Genomic DNA, 17,842 nt, shown 5'->3' with positions numbered 1-17,842 from the left:
AAAGAACAATATCGTCTAGTTTAAATTTGTGAATTTGGTGAAATGCTTAGAAAACTAGAAGACTGATTAAGGAACTAAAAGATAAAAGGTAAAAGGTAATTGAAGCTTCAGAAAATGATTCTTACAGTTTCTCAATAACAACCTGTGGTGTATTACTTCGAGAGATCAAACATACACCTGTGTTGTGTTTTATTTTTCTTTCTTTTTTTTTAATTATTAATTTATGTAGTTGTCACTGATTTATCATTTAACAATTATTATTATTATTATTATATAACATAATATTATTATTATTATTCATGTAATTATGTAATTTATTATTTTACTTCGTTCCTTGCTCTCTATTGTTTAATCCTGATTGTGTGTTTGCAAGCGATGTTTGTCTCCATAGATAAAGAGATAAGACAGTGTTTCCTAATCCTGTTCCTGACTAATACATGTAATGTTACTAGCGCATACATGCACACTTTTCACGTACATCTATGAAACGCTTGCACATGCATACAAACGTTTAAATAATTATTTGCATCTTTCCTAAATATGCTTGAATAAGAAAACAGGTTTTATTTTTACAGTGTCGATAATTATTTGTATTTGTCATAATGGCAAAATCTACTTGACATAAGTAAATGGCATGAATATTTACTAATGTTTACTCTATTGTGTTCTGATTGAAAAGAGTCAATGGCTTAAGTTAGAAAATAATAGAAGCTGTAAAATGTTAAACAATAAACAAACTTAAAAAAATGGATTGTTTTCTTGATTTACAGATGGTTTAAAATGCCATTCGAACTGCTGCAGTGAGTTGCAAGTGTGTACTAGGATTAATTTTGTGTAATTTGATTTGTATCATGCAAGTTCAATGACAAAAGATGTATTATCCGAATGACCAGATTCTCGTTTACTAATATATTTTTTACCTTCTACACAAAAAAATTCAAGCATTCATGGTAGTTATACAAAAAAATAAAAAATAAAAAAAATAAAAAAATGGCTGACATATTTATGAATCAATCAATTAGTTTAAATGCATGATGATAACTGGCTGTTTGGCTTAGTTTATATATTGTTGAATGCCAAATAAGAGCTGTGAAAAATAAGCAAATAATCTGGGATATATGACATACACTTAGATCATAATCTTGTACAGTAGTTTTTATCCACATTTTGACTGTATTAATACCTGATCTCACTTGTTTTCTATTAAATCAAGGTTCACTTGAATATTCAGATTTATAAATACAATAAGATTTAAAATAAATATATTTGACAAAATTGGAAATGAATATGGGTCAATTTATGCATTCATGGACGTTATACAAAAAAGAAATCCTATCTTAAGACCAAGAAATATGAAAATGACACTGATGAGGATCAGAAACAAGAAAAATGTCAAATAAATAAATGTTTTCATTGATAAAATATTTTAAAAATCAAAGCATGCTGGGTCAATTTCACCCCTTTTATGCATTCTATAGGGTTAATGTGAAAATTTACAGAAGATCTCAGGCATCATCATTATGAATGAGAAAACAGAGAACTATTAGCTTTTCAGCAGTAAAACATGCCCTGTTAACTATCAATAATTAAATAAGCCATTTAGGTTAATCCGGAGATTATTCAGGTTAAATTAAGTAAACGCAAGTGTATGGTGTTAGAAATACAGATTTGAAATGTTTTGTTTATTGCTTTATATTGTATTTGTAAAATTACTCACTCTGACTCCAATAAAACATCAACAATATCTAGCACACACACTAATCAATAAGTTATTTGTCAGTACCTGCTCTTCCTCTCTCTTCTTCATCACCTTTTCTCTTTCTTTTTCATTGTCTCCTTATTTTGCCTTGTATCTCTTCCCTTCCCAATGCTGAGCTTTGATTGACACTGTCTTTTTCTTTTTTTATCTGTCAGTGAAGAAAGTAAACGTAGAGTAAACTGTTACATGTTTTATGAATCATTTTGTGCATAGCTTACTAGGCTTCAGCTATAGGTACATAGTGCACATTCAGTATTAATCTTATTCCTAAAATTATGAAAACGGCTTCTTTAATGTTTCTTCTCTCGTCACATTGACAGTTCCGAATTACATTAGGCTACATGAATCAAGCAAATTATATTTTCAATTCAAAATGGCAAAATTAGACAAAAGTTTATTAGTTTGCATCCCTGATTATTTTGGTTGGTCGTTTAACATTTCTATCGTAAAACGGCTGTAAAATATTAATGTTTGAAACGTCACTCTTGGAATTCTTGCTCAGCAGCTTCTGTGAACAATAAGCCCCGCCTACTTTGATTTGATTGGTCATCTCAACCATGTTGACAGTGACGGGCGCTGTTAGACTGAGGAGCTCAGATGAGAAGGACGGGTATCCTGGTGTTGTACAATATCATTGCAGAACTAAATTAGAGTTTAATATCAGGGAATTACTTCACGACCTTCATATACTGTATAGGTCTCTTGTGACATATCAGCTTTCTCTTTTAAAAGACGTCAAGGCAAAAACCGCAAGGCTCGCGTTAGCTCCAGTAATATTATAGCACTGTCTTTCTCCGGTCCTGAACGCGGCGACTGACGCACTGCGCATGCGCTCAAGGTTTGTTTGGGTTCGGGATACACGTAATACAAATGTCAACTAATATGCGAATTGTATGGCAGTTAAAGTTTGTTGTTCTTCTAAACAGAGCTTTCAGTATTGGATTTATAAACATGTAAACATCCAGTTGGTGGCAGTAATACACTAAAGAGGTTTCTAGTGTAAGTTACTGTGTAAATACAAAGGAACAAGTAGAGAGGCGAGTGCTGAACGTTTGAAGACCAGTTCAAGTATTTTATATTATTAATTGACGAGGCTGTAACTACTCTGTAAGAGTTTGAATGAAGGGCAGTTGTGGAGTATTTTCGCTGGATATTTTCAGTGTGCATGTTTTTGCCACACGTGAGAGATGATCCCGATTTTCAGAGTGTGACATGATCCAGCTTGAGATATAAAGTATTTAACTACTAATTAACATATTATGTGCTCAGATTTAGTGTTAATATGTAATAAACATGAAATATTCAATGTTTCTAATGTAAGAATTGATGTCATTAACATAATAATATTAAGAATGTGTCGTAATGTATGGCTGATGAACTTCATCAGTGTGTATGAAATGGTTTAAAACCTGGGTTACACAAAGAACTTGCTTCTTTCAGATGTGTTTATATAGCCTAGTAACAATATGCAACCCTACTCTGTACAGCAGATATGTTCACATAATTTCAGAGTAATAAAATTAATTGAATACATATTTTGTGACTTTGTTTTTTGATTAGTTCCCCCCAGATCTGTTCCTGTGGGCGTCAGTATCACACCTGCAGTGAAGCCCCTCCCACAACAATTCACCAATAAATACTGGGAATATTCCCATCATCCTACAAGAGAAGGACAAACTCCAGGATTAGCAGCTGAAATCTGTGTGACTGTTAAAGATGGAGTTTATTAAAGAGGAGATTGAAGACATGAGTGATCCAGAACCATCCAGAATAAAACATGAAGATACTGAGGAACAAATAGGTTGGTGTCCATTCTTGATTCTTCATTGTTGACTGTTGAGAAACATTAAGGTAACTAATTCTAACTACTTAATATGTTTATTTTAGACCAGATGGAATTGAAGGAACAAAGACAAGAACTGAATGAAGTTAAAGAGGAACATGACTTCAAAGCTCAAACGAGTTTTTCATGGTTGAACAGTTTTACACAGCAACAGAAAACACATAATGAAGTGAGAGATTATGTGTGTTGTGACTGTGGGAAGAGCTTTACTACAACTGGCCAACTGAGACAGCACCAAAGAATTCATACTGGAGAAAAACCTTACAAGTGTTCATATTGTGACAAGAGTTTCACTCAGTCTGGATCCCTAAAATTACATGAGCGAGTTCATACTGGAGAGAAGCCGTATCACTGTACTCAGTGTGGGAAGAGTTTCAAATGTAAAACCAATCTCAAGTATCATCATCTGCGTGTTCACTCAGAAGAAAAGCCATTTAGCTGTGATCAGTGTGGTAAAGATTTTAAAATGTCATCAAATCTAAAAAAACACCAGATAATTCACACAAACGAGAGGCCTTATGCATGTTCATTTTGTGGAGAGACTTTTTCACGGCTGGAACATTGTAAACGGCACCAGAAAACACACACCGGTGAGAAAAATCATGTGTGTTGTGACTGTGGGAAGAGCTTTATTACATCTGACCATCTGAAAAGTCACCAAAGAATTCATACTGGAGAAAAACCTTACAAGTGCTCATATTGTGGCAAAAGTTTCACTCAGTCTGCACACCTGAAAGAACATCAGCCAGTTCACACTGACGAGAAGCTGTACTGTACTCAGTGTGAGAAGAGTTTTAGACATTCAAAAAGCCTTCTCAGACACATGAAAAAATATCATAAATCATCACAGTGAGGAACATCTCATTTTCATGTCAAATACATTCTAAGAAATGGTGTGAGATTAACAAAAAATGGTGACACTCCCAAAAGCACAATATCATCTAGTTATATCAAACTAGAAATACTTAATTATTTTGTTGTCTGAATAAGGAAGTAAAAGAAGCTTCAGAAAAAGGCTAAAGGCTTGTTCACTCCAAGGATGATAAAGATAAAGTTAAAAAAAATATAATTCTCAATATTAAAGAACAGCAGACTCCACACCACAGCTATAACGATAACGATACAGAAAATTTATATTGTTGGGATCCCTTTCAGAACAGCTGTTGAATGATAAAACACTGACAGCCAATCAGAATCCATTCTAATTTAAAGGGCTCACAAATTTAAAATGGCAGACGACACTGCGGAGAAGTTAATCACCGAAGTCACGAAAAATCCACCACTGTTTGACAAGTCAAGCCCCTTTCGAAGAAAATGTCATTCATACCCTCTGAATAAACGGTGAGAAGTATTACCTCAGGTATCCAGCGCTCGTTTCGACAACATTGTCTTGCTTCCTGTGAAGTTGTGAAAAGACTAGCCGTTGTTTTTATTCCCTCTATACTGACTAGGTCAGCTAAAGGCTGGAATACACTACACAGCTTTTAAAATCTGAACAGATTTTTAAAAAGCAGGCATCATACACTTGCCGACTTTGTAAATGATTAGAAAGAAAAGCTGGACATCAAACAATACAGCAGTGAGGATCATACACTGAAGGACTGAGGATCATACACTGCACTACACGACACTAATCAGAAACACGTGACACATTCTTCATTGATTTTTCCGTATTTATAAAATTTGTTGTATTTTTCGGCCTGGAAGTGAAGTGAGTTAACCCCACTGTGTGAACACTGAATCTGCTGTGTGAATGGCAGATTCTGCGTTTTCTAACACATTTATTTAATGGATGGCATGCACAAGCTCGTGGCTCCATCTAGTGTATCCTGGTATCTCAATATGATCACACGTCAAACTTTAAGCTCATGATCCGTGATCTATTCTAGATGGTACATTTTTCCTTCTTTTTTTGTGTTTAACCAATCTCGTAAGTCGTCTCCATTTTTTTTTAACTTTGTGTCTTCGCACCCTTGATTTCCATTGTCTGGTCAGGGTTTTATGATTGTATTATGTACAGTATTTATTAGCGATGAAGAGAACATGTGTTATAAAATCTCAATATCAAACATGTTTTGATATCCTCCGACTGGATGGAATTTATAGTCTGAAGCTAAAAAGTCTGAGTCTGTGCCCATCATACACTACGTGATTTTCTGTGAATTCTGTCAACTCCAGAACTCACAAAATCTGCAGACTGGTGAAAACATTCGGCAACTACTGCCGACTCACCCAGATCACAAATCGGGGCAAAAGTCCTGTAGTGTATTCCAGCCTTTACGTAACTAAGATTATTCAATAAGCTCTGTTTTTTATTATTATTATCATCACTTCATATCCTGCTTCTGCTCTTCCCTGACTTTCTCAGTCAAACTCTCAGGCCGATAGAAAACTGTTTTGGGTACCAGACAACACAAGCTGTTGAGAGGGTTTACTGGCTTTGGACACTAGACAACACAACTATCATCTGACAGGATTTAACGGCCGGAGTCGGATCTGATATTTCTGACATGGAGATCCATCCGATCTAACATTTTGCCGTAGTCAGCAGGATGTCTGCAATAACACAGTGTAAAAAATTATTTGTATATCTCCAACTTGGTAATTGCTTGAATAATATTCATGTCATTTATTTATTTATTTATTTGCCAATGTTTACTATATTGTTTCTGATTGTAAAGATTCGTGGCTGTAGTTAGAAAATAATAGAAGCTGTAAAATGTGAAGTTGATTGTTTTCTTGATTTACAGATGGATTAAAATGGCATTAAATCTGATCCAGTAAGTTGCAAGTGTGTACAAATGTAAAGGATTTAAAAGACACATTTTTTGGACAACATTCACTGGTGTGTAATTTGATTTGTATCATGAAACCAGATTATATTGTTTAATTATGTTTACCCTCTACACAACCTTCATTTCAATATCTATATTTATAAACAAACATATATATCAATCATGGCTGACATATGTATGAATTGTTTCAATCAGTTTAAATGCATGATGATCACTGGCTGTTTGGCTTAGTTTATATTGTATATATTGTAAGAGCTTTGAAAAATAAGCAAATAATCTAGGGATATATGACATAAATGCACTTAGATCATAATCTTGTACAGCAGTTTTTATCCACATTTTGACTGTATTGAATGCTACTAACCTTCTGCACATCAAAGATCTGATATTTGATAGAAAGATACCTGATCTCTTGTTTTCTGTTATTAAATCAGGTTTGAATATCCACATTTATCCTCCTTAAACTGATTTAACTCTTTAATATGTTTATTTCAGACCAGATGGAGGTGAAAGAGCAAAGACAAAAACTGAAGTTAAAGGTAATGATGCTGTAGTTTGTTTCAACCTGTTGACACCAATAAAATGAGCTTAATGTGCCAATTTACAATTTAGTTGAAAACATAATCCATAAACAACTGAATGGTAAAGTTTAGGGTTAATATAAACAGAGCTTTCAGAATTTGAAATAGGATGGGATGTATTACTAAATTAGTGCATGTAAACATCCAGTAGGTGTCAGTAACCCACTAAAGATATTTTACCATATAAATCCAAAAGAAGAAATGGAGGATGTGCAGAAGAAAGACACATGAAATGGTCTTATAAATGGGGAATTCAATTCTCTGGAGAAAACCAAATATATGTTCCTTACAAATAAAAAGATAAGTAGAAATAGAAATCTAAAGTTATATAATAAGGAATTAGAACAAGTTTAAGTGATAAGATTTTTTGGAATGTGGTTTGACACAAAAATGACACAGGGTACCCGCATAAATAAGATGGAAGAGAAATATAAGATTTTAAAAAATGTTATGAGTTTGTGAATGGGGGGCTGGTATTCTGGCACTGAAAACCATTTATTCAACAATGACAAGAGCAAAACTAGACTATGGATGTATGGCTTATAGATCAGCGTCTAAATCACAATTATTGGGATAATGAACAAAATGATAGGCATCTAAATTTAATACAGCCATTAGTAGGAAGAGGAAGGAATTCAGGAAAGAAGACTGTATTTTATCTAGACTCAGACTGGGACATACAGTAATTCAACAATAATAAGAAAATATCTTACAGGATTGTGTGGTACGTGTGGAGTCAGAGAAACCGTGGAACATGTATTAATGTAGTGTAACAGATATATAGAGAAAATAAATAAACTGACAGATGAATTACAGAAGAAAGGAGAACAAAATGTAACCTGAAAGAAGCTTTTGAATCCAGTAAGATGGGATAGTGTTAATACATCATTTCTGAATAGAACTTGGTTAATTGAAAGAATATCGCCAAAAATTTATATATATATATATATATATATATATATATAATTACTTTTTTTTTCATACTATTATTATTATGTTTTTTTCTGTCTGGTCTGGGGAGAGAAGGGTAAGTGTCTCTGATCCGTAACCCACAGTAGATGGCGGTAATGCTTTATTTAAGAATGTGAGTCTCCAATAAAAAGAAGAAGAAGAGAGAGACACAAGCTAAAAGTTTAGAAACAAGATTACCAGGCTTTTATTGTCGGTTGATTCTGTTTCATAAAGCAAACTTAAAATAGTTCGAACTCAGTTACTCTGGCAACTTATGCTGGGAAACTAGCCTGGTCCAGAGCAGACTAACTGTCAGGTTAAGCTTCAGTTGTTACACCGTTCCTCTAACACTGATCATCAGGAACACAATGGTATTACCTCTGACACTCTCTCATACCATTATTTTATTACTTTATTAACCACTATCTGTCCAAAAATAAATACACAGTATACAGGAAATCTACTTAACCAAGGCTGCAATGATAAATTAGACAATATAGACCTACAAACGCGTTCAATTATATTGTACATAAAATGTTTGTTTAATTTGTTTAAATATGTTGTTAAATATGTTTAAATAAATAAATGAGTGCATATATATATATATATATATATATATATATGAAGACTTCAGATGCAAAAGCCTCTAGGTGCCATCTGAAATTTTCTTCTAAAATTAGCATTTTTATCAAGCTCATATATTTAAGTTCAGTAATTTAACTTTAATGACAATTAATAGGTCATTTTCATTGCCATTAAAGTGAAATAACTGAACATAAACATACAAGCTTGATAAAAATGATCATTCTAGAAGAAAATTTCAGATGGCACTTAGAGGCTTTTGCATCTGAACCCTTCTAAAAAAGGCACATCTAATGTCCAAATTACAAATATTATATATATATATATATATATATATATATATAGACATACACACACACACACATTATGTGCTTTACTATGTCTTTCAATTCAAACGCATTTAACATAAATATACAAATGGACAGTTCTTTTAAATTAGATGTGCCTTATAAAAAACATGTCTCAAAGGCATAAAACAGCACAAAATAGATGATGTTTGTTGTGGTGGATCGATTTGATCCATGATCGATCTCTAGTGCTTCTTAAGAAACGTGTGCAAACGCTATTATCCAGACTAGATAAACCTGGATCAAATTAGTGGGATTGCGTGACCTTCAATCACCGTTTATGAAACCGCTTTAGCCCCTTAGGTTCATTCAAGTCAGGTGTTGGGAGTTTAATCCCCGCTTTTCTTAGCGTATTTCATGAAACAGGTCTCAGTTCAAGGTGATATTAATCGACGAGCAGTAACGATCGTGTAAGAGTTTGAATGAAGGACAGTTGTGGAGTATTTTCGCTGGATATCTTCAGTCTGTATTTTGTTGCCACGCGTGAGAGATGTTCCCGATTTACGGAGTATGACATGATCCAGCTTGAGAGATGAGGTATTTAACTACTAATTATTAACATTAGGCCTATGTGCTCAGGTTTAGTGTCAATATTGAATAAGTTTTTAATGTAAGAATTGATGTTAACATTAATTAATAATGTGCCATAATGTAGAGCTAAGGCTAGTGCTCTAATCTAGAGCTTAATTTAGTCTTTAACTTGATCAGTGTGTATAATAATTGATTATATGGCAAGCCATTTTAGTTTAAAATGTTCCAAGCGTTACTTCTTGTAATTAAAGGGGTGGTATAATGCCCTTTTCACAAGATGTAAAATAAGTCTCTGATGTCCCCAGAGTGTGTATGTTAAGATTTAGCTCAAAATACCCCACAGATATTTTTATATAGCATGTTAAAATTGTCACTTTTTGATAGCCTGGGAAAACCCAGACAACTTCCGGCAAATTTAGATTTGCTCTGCAAGTAGTCTGGCAAAGAGCTCATTCAAGTCCATTTCCCCATGCCAAGAAATTGCGGCACCAATCAGAAACGTTGAGGCGGGCTTTACACATGACAATCGCTCTGATTGGTTTTAGGTCTAGCCTATCCAATTGCGCCCAGAGGCATTTGAGCGATGTCTGTTGGTGAAGCGCACCAACTTTTAAATGCATTATTATATTCAAATTGCAAACACATGAGGACAGTCTCCATGAAAGACCCACTGGCAGATGAACGTGCAACTACATTTCTCTCTGAAACGGTAGGAAATTAAATTAGATTTAATAGAGGATTTTAACTGTGACTAGATGATTGACAGGGCAGTTTACATGACGGGATGCACGCGACAGATCCGTCCGATAAAGATGACGAAGTAGTATGTCCCAAAGTTGCCTACTTTTTTGCAACACATTCAAAAGTAAATACATTTTCTTCACAAAAAGAGTAAATACTTTTATGGCGTAGTGTAACATAGGCGAATTGGGACGCAGCATATGGCTTTACACATGACGATTGCTCTGATTGGTTTTAGGAGTTTTAGGTCTATCCAATTGCGCCCAGAGGCATTTGAGCGAAATGAGTTTGGAAATGAGTTATTAAAGACGCTTTGCCAGACTATAACTCAGTTACTACTGAGAATGGTCTGGTTTTAACCAGGCTAACTTTTTGAGGGTGAGCAGAAACGCACCGTTTTTGTGTCTGTCCCTTTAAATGCAAATGAGCTGCTGCTCCCATATTCTGTCTTGATAATCTATAAATCGCATTCCCGGGGGCAGGGTTTATGTAAATTTTAGGGTTGGTGATGTCACTAACCCAGAAGGCATGTCCTGTAGGCCTAGTCCCTACCAGCAGCAGTAGTTGTTGTAGTCCTTAAATTATTTCTTTAAAAGGACATTGTGTAGGATTTTCTCCCATCTAGTGGTGAAATTGTATTTTGCATTCAAACGAATAATGCTCTTCAGCGCCTCGTTTTTTAAAATGCGTGTTGCATCTACGGTAGCCGTTATGTACCAAAAAGCTAAGCTTCTAATAACACTTCATCGAGTTTTCCTTCGGGTGAACTGGTTTGTTATTTCAAACAAACTGCAACTTGACACAACGAACAAATGAATGTTACAGTTTTGAACAAACAAAACTTACAACCTTGTTTTTAGGGCCTTCTCTACTTTACTCAGTAGCTGCTATTCATCAAATAGCCTGTTTAACTTTTAACTGTAAATGTTCTACTGTCTATATAATAAAATACACAACTAAGCAATGAAAAAAATGCTTGTAATTAAGACCGTAACATTGACTTACCTGTCGAGAAGAAAGCAGGCAACTTCAGCGTCTCTTTTGAAAGCTTTCTCCTGCATTAGCTCTTTCCACCTGGAAAAAGCTATCCCGACATTAACCCTTGTTTTTTGTAATCTCTGGTTACGTTTCCTTTTACGGTCTATTTTGGACTTTTTCTACGACGAGGACTCCTTATCCTGTGACTCGGCATATGTTTGGTCCTCCATTATAAATAACCGTGCAGTGCAGACTTTTAAACTTGCCGGGGCAGTGACAAGCGCCTCTTACTGCTCTGCTCCTCTGCTTCTGCTGGCTTCAGTCACGTGACGCTGGCTCTGAACGAAAACCTGTTGTGAACGCGTTGGCCTAGTATTTTTTGTTTCTCTCTGCTATTATAGTTTTTCAAGATGGCGGAACTACATGGAAGCCTCCGTGGACCTACCCGTCCCATGTATATAAAGATAATAAATTCTTCGTTTACGAGGATAAGTCAGATCATTGGCAGAGGTATTTGTACAACATTGAGGACATATTTATGAATACAATTATTGATTTTAGATAATAAAATACCTAAAAAAACTACTCATTGTCCCTTTAAAAGCAAATATCTTCCTTTGCTTTGAACTTTGAGCTTCGTAACTTTGCAGATGTTGTTTATGCTCAAACAGCAACATTACACACTGACTAAAGTTAAAAAAGGGAAATCATAATCAACCACCCCTTTAAATTTTTACTAGTAAGAATTCAATTAGTTCTTAGTAACAATTCCAATTAGACTGCTCTACAATTCAATTCCAATTAGAGAGCTCTTCAGTTCATACTAACAATGCGCAGTGGTTCCCAAACCTGTCCTGGAGTACCCCCAACACTGCACGTTTTCTTTTTCTCCCTAATCAAACACACCTGATTCAACTCATCAGCTCATTATCACATGGGTTAATGAGCTGATGAGTTGAATCAGGTGTGTTTGATTAGGGAGAAAAAGAAAACGTGCAGTGTTGGGGGTACTCCGGGACAGGTTTGGGAACCACTCCAGCTCTACAATTCAATTCATGCATCGAAGATGTCTCACAAGTATTGGGATGTCGATTATAACAGTCGTTTCCACACGATAATCGTCAATATCAAAAAATTACAAATATTTCACATAGCCCTCTATTTATTCGCATGCAATAACATGAATGAAATCTATATATTTTATAGGCTAGTTAGTAGGATTTGGAATAGAAAATCGATTCTTCTTGATAGCATTCTTTAAGCGCAAGACGCGAGAGAACACATCTGCATGCCCGCTGTTTTCTGTGCTGCACACTCACAAAGTGCGAAAAGAGCCGCCTCTCATATAGAGCACGGGCACATACACAATTATATCTCACAATTATCCTTCTAGTTAATTTATAGCAGTCAAAAACCGTGGCGATTGGCCACATGGTGGCGCTATAACATGAAGAAAAAAACATAAAACAGGCTATAACCACCTGATCGGTATGTAGTGTCTTGGTCCAAGGTGCCATGTATATCTATGAGGACATTGCCGTATCTCGAAAAACATTGCTGCTATCGGCCAATGAAATTTGAGCACCTATTAGACAAGGTTAACGGAGGCCAATCAGAACGAAACTCGATGGGCATGTTCGACTCATGGCCCTAGAGGTCTGTAAGAATTTTGAAAGAAATCGGCCACTAGTTGGCGTTAATGAGTTTTATGGCTCTGTAATCACATGGTGTTGCACACATCCACACAATATGCATATCATTTGATAGATCTCTTACTGAACAACTTTGCCATAAGAACCACCGCTGTCAATCAAACTGTTATATTTACTGTAAATATTTGCAATTATTGTTAAAAACCTACTAGTCCTAGGTTTTTCACCCGATCGGAACCAAACCAATCTAGGACAATTCTATGAACTCTCTAGATCAGTGGTTCCCAAACCTGTCCTGAAGGCCCCCCAACACTGCACGTTTTCTTTGTCTCCCTACTCAAACACACCTGATTCAACTCATCAGCTCAATTAACCCATGTGATAATGAGCTGATGAGTTGAATCAGGTGTGTTTGATTAGGGAGACAAAGAAAACGTGCAGTGTTGGGGGGCCTTCAGGACAGGGTTGGGAACCACTGCTCTAGATCAATAATTATAAAAAAAAAGTTGATCTTTTGCATTTTTCGCACAGCTATAATAGGGTCATATAGAAAATGGGCTTGGCAAAATGCACTCAAAAGCCTATAAATTCTAAACGAAAACTCAAAACTTCACGGAAGTTGGTGAGCATATGTGACATAATTCTAAACAAGCATGCAACATTTTATGCAGATCGGACCATAGGTGGCGCTATAACTGTCAAAAAGCTTTGGAAACCTTATATTTCCTATGGTAAATTGCCTGTATTGGCTGTAAATTGACTTTTCCATCTATGTTGTCAGTGGTTAAAAGTTTGCTAAATAAAACTTAGTCTTTTGATGCTTGTGTGCTTAAAGGCCTTAAATGCTTGAACCCCGATAAATGCTGCTTGCAGCTTTAATTTTTATTGTTATTAAATGTTATTTTGTTGTGTTGTTGGGTGTCATTGTTTTGATTGTTGTGACTAGACTTTTTGAAGAACCTGGTAAAAAATCAAATGCATAGTTAAAAAATGAATATGTGGATCTGGAATTTTTATTTCTAGAAAATATTCACATCATTAAAATTGCACCATAATGTCACTCTTTATTGTCGTCATCTGACCTTAGCGCTGGCTAGGCAGAACTGCGTCTTGTAGGCTACCACACAAGTCTTGTATGACCTTACAGGCATTTAAAGATTTATATGCCCTCAGTTTTTCTTTACGCTCAGTTTGACTGAGCGTGTACGGGTCAGCCAATCTGGTTTCGTCCGTTAAAATTAACTTTTACAAATAACAATCGCGGTCCTGGACAGTGAGTGACATTGCACATTAAGATAAAATCGGATTTTCTCCAGTCATTGTTAAAAAAAACAAGCCAACAAAACTTGCAAACTAATGTTAGTGAAGCGGCCAGAGCGATCGTTCTGCCACCACCTAAGCTCCGCCCACAAACGTCACCATGTTTACCAACTGGAAAGGGGTCTCTTGCGTAAAAAAAAAAATTGCTTTTTTAAAATCGATATTTTTATTACAGAATCGATATTAATAAAAAAAATGCTTTATTTTTATCCTTGCTTATAGACGAGGTTGACATAAGTAAGCCACTTTTGTTCCGACATAGGATGAAATGTGTCGTTATCTATGAGTGTTAAAGTGGCGTAATATCCCTTTCAAGTGAAACGACGTTACTGAATGCACTGAAAAGCACTCGCGCTACTCATATGCTGAGAGAGATAAGACAGTAGAGCTGCAGGATTCATCTTTAAAAGACTGTGATCTCGATTCAAACACTGTAGTGGCCGTTTGTCAAACAAAAAACAAAAAAAACATTAATTAAACTTAAATCAAACTTCAAACGACAACCTTTATAGCACCCTGGGCAGGTGATGCACGCAGGCAAGAAATGAGTCCAATTCCAGGCTGATTCAAAGTTGTGTCTGATTTATTTTTCCAACGGAGCAAAAACAATACAGCATCTCTCGCGCTGTTAAAAATCCATATGCCCATCACCCAGGTGCTACAGATCACCTCCTACTTCCTACCTATATTCACCTTTACCTGTGCCCACTACTGCCCTCAGGTGTCTAAATCAAAACATTGTAGTTAGTAAACTAACCAAAAAATAAAGACTAAACATATAAATAAAACAATTAACTAAACAAACAACAAAATAATATTACCAAAATATATATTACTAATGTGAGCAAAATTATAATGGTAAACAAATCAATTAACAAAATTACCACTACTGAAAGCAAACTAATGTAGCTCCAACAAACACCTATGCTATCTTACATTTCATTTGTCTATTAAACCTTTGACAAAAACATGCATCGGCGCTGTCGCTGATCCAGAGAGAGTTGTCATGAAACAGCTTCACAAAAGGTCTTTTCAACCTCATAATAGTATCATGTGCTGTTATACAATAGTTAAATGGGATACTGGGATAAAAGTTTAAAGTTCCAATATTTTGATTGCTACCATAGACATCAATTTATAGAGTAAATCAGCTTTTGATAGAAACTTGGTGCTTAAAATAACTTTATCGATTACATTGTTTCAATTCAGACAAGTAGCCTAACTGTTAAAAAAAAATTAAATAAACAAAATGGAAATAAAAGTCAGAAAGTTGTGATTGTTTTTGTAAATATGACTCATTTTATACATGTACAGTCTGTATAATGTGTATGATTTAACTTTACCCCATGGACTAGTGTTAAAACAAATCGCAATATATTGCAATATCGAATAGCAATACTTGTAGAATCGCATTACTTTAAAAAAATCGCAATAAATATCATATCGGCACCCAAGTATCGTGATAGTATTGAATCGGGAGATATGTGTATCATCCCAGCCCTTCTAGTAACGTATCTGCCATAAGCATTAGCTCTTGACACCTAGGCTTAGGCTACAGATTGTGGTGGGCTATTGAAACAGCAATACCAAGAAAGGCTCACTACAATATGGTGCAAGCACATGTAATGTTTAGGATACTTTTGATCTCAAGTTTTGCTGGTTAGCTTTGTCCTTGACATGGTACAAGATGACCTACAATCTAAAACATGACATTTCTGAAAATGGTAAATGAAATACTAGGAAATTAATAGAAAATGCATAAATACATTAACAGAAAACTAGAGTTGAAATGAGCTTTTGTGTATTTACATAGCAAGCTGATTTGAAAGGGACAGTTCTGTCAAAGCATTTTTGTCTTCAGCTAAATTTTTTTACACAGATTTACAACCAGTTGAGAATTGTGAATTTGTGATAATGATAAATCATGTTCTGCAATGAATGTGGGTATTTTCAAGTCACAAACATGGTCAGTCATTGACGCCGGTACATCAGGTGTGGTTGTTGCTCCCGGTAATCGTGTTGTGTGTTGGAGAGCATTGACAGCTGCTCTATGAACGGGGTCTAATTCGTGACGTGGTAGCACTTCTTTTTTTTTTTTTTTCTTTTTTTTTTTTACTGCTAGTTGCATGCTTTAGCTTTCTTGAGCACAATGTGCAGAAGCAAAAATCTGCTTCTCTTAATTTCTTGCACCAGCTATTGGTACCAAAAGGCTTGCCGTCTCTGCCTATTTCTCTTTTATCCACGCCCAGCGGCATTTATTTTTATAAGTCCTTTATCAATTAGGACGTCTTCCCCAGTTTGCTCTCCAACGTGACGTCTCCGCTCCAGCTTCTATGCTTAGGACTCAGCTGGGTCTCAACCCCACTTTTTCCAAGACCTGTCCAATTCTACTTCTGATTGGCTTGTAACGTTAGTTTGGTTGAGAGTGAAAGCTGTGTTCCTCTCACACCATTGGTAGGCGAACTCATGAATTGAACGTGATATCAACAATTTTTTTTTTTAATGTAGGACTATCTTTTTTTTCGCAGCCAGACGCTGCACGCCGGAGATCCGGCACGCTGCCAGAAAACTTTAAGCCCTGAATTTATTAAAGATGAGATTGAAGACATGGGTGATCTAGAACCATCCAGAATAAAACATGAGGATGCTGAGGAACAAACAGGTTGGTGTCCATTCTTTATTCTCGATTGTTTACTGCTGTGAAACATTAAGGTAACAAAGCTTTAGTTTAACAGATCTTGTGGCTCTGAAATGATGAGCCCTGTAATCATAATAGAGAGAATGCAACATATTGATCATAAACTTGTTTATACTTGTCTTATCCAAAGCGATTTACAAATGAGGAGAGCAATGGAATCAATTGGGCGACAGTGGCTCAGTGGTTCATGTAGGTTGTCTACAAAACGTAAGGTTGGTGGTTCAATCCCCGGTTCCACCTGACCAAGTGTCGAGGTGTCCATGAGCAAGACACCTAACCCCAGCTGCTCCCGACGAGCTGGATGGCGCCTTGCATGGCTGACACCGCCGTCGGTGTATGAATGAGTGAGTGAATGGGTGAATGTGAGGCTATATGTACAGCGCTTTGGTGGCCATAGGTCTGTGAAAGCGCTATATAAATGCAGTCCATTTACCATTTACCAATAAAACTAAGAATAGGACAACTATATGCAAGTGTTGTGACTCTTCCCAGTTTAGTCTAACGCAGTACACATTTTTCAAATAGATATAGAATAGAATTGTTAGCTAGTTAAGTGTTGGTGATAAAGATGTGTCTTCAGCCGTTTCTTGAAAATGGCTGCGGACTCAGCACCTCTGGTTGAGTTAGGCAAATCATTCCACCAGCAGGGAACAGTCCAGGTCAAGGTCCATGAAAGTGATTTTGTGCCTCTTTGGGATGGCACCTCGAGGTGCTGTCTACTTGCAGAATGCAAGGTTCTGGATGGCACGTAAGTCTGGAGTAATGAGTTTAGGTTAAAGGGAGCACAGCCATTGGTTGTTCTGTAGGCAAGCTTCAGTGCCTTGAATTTGATGCGAGTGGCAATTGGCAACCAGTGCAAATTCGTGAGGAGAGGGATGACGTGTGCTCTCTTCGGCCCATTAAAACCACTCTAGCTGTAGCATTCTGGATCAGTTGCAGAGGTTTAAGTATGCAGCCAGGAATCTTGATGAACCTAGCTGAATGGAGAAGTTATGATGAAGTGTTGGGTTGTCCGGGACCACAAGCAGTTTCTGTCTTCGCAAGGTTTAGTTGAAGGTGGAGAT

General features: G+C 36.0%; 1 long non-coding RNA gene across 3 annotated transcripts; it reads left to right on the top strand.

Annotated features, from left to right (window-relative positions):
• Positions 1-2,307: 2,307 nt before the first annotated feature.
• LOC311091087 lies at positions 2,308-6,378 on the top strand. 3 transcript variants are annotated; one of them, XR_014607993.1, is made up of 3 exons: positions 2,308-2,597; positions 3,320-3,560; positions 3,647-6,378. It is a non-coding gene; the product is annotated as an uncharacterized lncRNA (long non-coding RNA). The 3 variants fall into 3 exon arrangements; XR_014607994.1 differs by having other exon boundaries at positions 2,354-2,758; XR_014607995.1 differs by having other exon boundaries at positions 2,354-2,993.
• The last annotated feature ends 11,464 nt before the right edge of the window (positions 6,379-17,842 follow it).

Source organism: Abramis brama, assembly GCF_963993115.1.
Source record: "Abramis brama genome assembly, chromosome: 10".
Taxonomy (NCBI): Eukaryota; Metazoa; Chordata; class Actinopteri; order Cypriniformes; family Leuciscidae; genus Abramis; species Abramis brama.
This window is presented reverse-complemented; position numbering and strand designations above follow the sequence as displayed.